A 3,914-nucleotide genomic window follows, 5' to 3' on the forward strand; every position below is an offset into this window, starting at 1 on the left:
TATATATATATATATATATATATATATGTATGTAATAAGAGGAAGTACATCCACATGATTTGTACAAAAATTATTGTTTGTATGCTATGACAAAAATTATTTTAAAATAATAATTGTTTAATTAAAAATAAATTTAATATAATGTAATTTATGTTTGGGTATAATTATGTAAAATTAAGTTCAATAAATTTGAGTTTAAAATAAGTTTATATTCAAACACTACATTTTTTATCTTCAAATATAAATCAATTTTAAATACATAACAATTTTAATCAATGTCACATAAACATGTAAAATCATTTTATAATTTTTTTAATAAATTAGTTTCATGTGTTTGAACAATTTTGACTTAATATACTCTCAAGCCAAACAAATTATTTTGATTTTTAGACATGTAAATAAAAAGTGTTCTTTCTCTATGCTAACTTTAACAATTATTTAAAACACATAAAAGGGGATTCTCTCATTCAAACGTTTTCTCTTTACACAATAATTAAAAACCAAAACTTAGATTTTAATTAAGACACATATGAAAAATATGTGTTCTCAGATCTAATCACATTTAATTAAGACACGTATGGAGATATTTAAAAAATATTTAGCAAAAATAATTTGTTATACAATTTGATTAGATACACATATGAAAAAAAAAATTAAACTGTGAATGCATAATATTTAATCTCAAATAAAATCAATAGAACCTGATTGCTCCTTTAAAAAAAGTGTTTACTATGAATGATACACATTTAATACTTTTTTATAAGAAAATATTATTAATACGTTGATCTTTATCCGTTGAACATACTACTGATCCATATTATAAGAAAAAAATATTTTGAATTTTGATCAATTTTAATCACTATTACAATAAAATAATTATTTTTAAATCATTTAATATTATTATTCATGATATATTTTCATCTATTTCAAAAGCATTCAAAATATTTGATATTAAAAAAGGATAATTTGACAATATGATAAATTAAATTTGTGTTTTATATGAAATCTAAAAAATTAAATAAATTTAACTAAATTTTTTACTAATTATAAATTTTTTTTTATATATAACAGTGACGGAGAAAGTACTCGTTAATATATTGATAGTTTTAAGTAAATTGTTTTTTAGTCAATAGCTTTTTTAAAGTATTTTTTACAGCAATTTTTTAAGCTATTAAAACTATTGTTTTTTAAGTTATTAATAGTTAAATAATACATTTAATTCATCTAAATAAAACAATATATACATTTAAATTTTAGGCCGACTAGTGTTGATATAGATATATATGGTTAGATTTTCAACTTATCATGGTTGTAATTTCGATTAGCTTTTATACTAAATTTTTGTTAGATTGAGTAGTATGTGTCCTCTAGTTTAAATTTATTTATATATAAAAAATTAAAAGTATTAAAAATATTATCATACTTAATCCTAAAAATATTAAAATTGAGATTATTAGAAATAGTTTCATGCTTAATCCTAAGTGTTATCATACTGAATATTGAGTTGCAACTCTTTTCCGAGTATCCGGAACATGACCTGTTTATTAGGTGATTGTGTACCCATATTTGGCATGCCAATATGGCCACACGTTTTTTGTTGGCCCACGATTCACTTTTGTTTCTTATCTAGTTGAAGAAGAAATAATAATAATAATCTTTACTTTTACAGAATTTTTTAAAATTAAAAAAAAAATTATTCCACTTTTCAAATTAAATACTAAATTGTGTCCCTATTTTTCTCACAAAAAATATAGTAAATTTTATCATAATTAATTTACACAACTACGATGTTTCGAGTTCGAACTCGAAATAAAACATTCAACCTAATAATGTCGACATTTTATCAGTTGAGCTAGGACTTCAGGACAATGCGTCACTTTTATTTGCACAATAAAAATAAATATTTGGAAGTATGCCTATTTCTTTAGAAGTGTGATTATCTACACACAAAAGTTTATAGTTAAAAAGTTGCACGTTAAAGTTGTAGTTTTTTTGTCAGTTGATAAAATGAAAAAAGAAAATCCGCACACAACTATTTTAGGTTTAAATCTAAGACATGATATTCGTTCAAATTACAGTATGTCTGAAAGTATAATATTTTAGTGTTTAACTTGAAAAGTTAGGTGTCTCGAATATAAAATTAGATTTTTTTATAATAAAAAACGGTATTCATTTGTTCAAATCCTTAGAAGTTACATCGATTAATAATACAATTCAAAGTTACTAAAAATAAAATGATGAATATGCGAACAAATTCACAACATCCATGTTAACAACATAAAACAGCAAAATGCCTACAAATGTTACAAAGGTTACAAAGTCTACAAATATTACAAAATTGATATGTCTGAAATACACATGCCTCCAAAGCTGCAATGTTGAAGACATCAAAGTCATTGATTGAATTTGCACATGATCGAAATTGATTTGTTAATCTGAAACTAATTGAACACTGCAATAAGATGGAAAATAAAAAACAACATTGCAACAAAGCGCGAAATCAAAACATCCCACTAAGACGAGGAAATAAAAAAAATGAAAAGGTGTAAAAATTACTTATTTGAATAAAATAAAATGAGATAAATGATTTAGAAGGGTAATTTTGGACCAAAAATTGGTCCAAAATTGAACAAAAGAAAATAAAGAGGTGTTTGAATGTGCTGGAAAACACAAGAAATAGGGCGTTTGATTGTGTTTTTCGTTTCTGAAAGATACTTCCATTTCATTACAAAATATTGTCTTTATCAAAACATTCAAGTTACTTTTGTAAAACAAGTTTAGATAGAGTATAGTTGAATCATAAAGAACTAAGATACGAGAAATAAAAAAAAAATAATAAGAATACACACATATTTTTATACTAGTTCACAATAAACTGTTGCTACATCTAGTCTTCTCCTTACAAAAAGATTTTGTCTCAGTATAGTCGATGACTTAATCCACTATTTCAACAAATAGCATACAAGTATTCTTTACTATGCCTCTTCAGGCTTTGAGTATTTTTCTCTAGCCTCTCCAAGTTGTCAAAGTCAAAACCTTCTTCAACTTTCTGACATTTTGCTGTTGAGGCTCAAGAGTTTCATTGAACCTTTTCAGGTACCTCTTAGGATGAGAGAGTTGTTACCATTATCGGACTGATTTACATCAGTTCTACTTTGTGACTAAATTGACTCAAAGTTTATTTCTATGATTCTAACTCTCATTGAGAGGGTGTTACAAATCAAGTTCTATATCAGTACAAGTGTGTGAAAACACTTTGACTGATTTACATCAGATCTAATAACTCTCTACTAAGAGCATAATTCATTCATCTTTTTCTTTTGATATGTTCCTGACTTTCTCAGAATTTCTTCTTAGCACATTGTCTTTTTCATTCTCTCTCTATCTCACTCCCGTATAATGGGCTAAGTAAGTTCTTCTTAAATAGAGAGAAGAAGCGTTAGTTGGAGATCTTCAATCACTATTTAATGGCAAATCAGTCTTTAATATGTATCCATATATATCTTTGTGAATGATTTTGTGTATCTTGTTATGAGGGCAGGGTAACATATGATACTATGGTCAAAGCATGTCTTAAAGACTTTTTGACAAGTAGCATATTCAAGATGTTCATTTAAGAATGCATAAATCATTTGCCTTTTTTGGAGTGTTGACTTTTATCAGTGCGTACAACATAAATCAAATTTGGCTAAATAGCACACGTGGTCCCTTAACTTAATTTCAGTTAACGTTTTAGTCCTTTATCTTTTTTTTCCCCGATTTTGTCGTTTATTTTAATTTTAAGTGACAATTTGATATTTTATGTTTTAAAATATCAACAATGTTATCCTTTTTTTTTACAAAAATTCAAAAAATTCATCAAAATTTTCAAACAAAATCCATAAAATTAATAATCATCTTCAATATAGTGCAAA

The sequence above is a fragment of the Cicer arietinum genome, chromosome 4, assembly GCF_000331145.2.
Source record: "Cicer arietinum cultivar CDC Frontier isolate Library 1 chromosome 4, Cicar.CDCFrontier_v2.0, whole genome shotgun sequence".
NCBI classification, from domain to species: domain Eukaryota; kingdom Viridiplantae; phylum Streptophyta; class Magnoliopsida; order Fabales; family Fabaceae; genus Cicer; species Cicer arietinum.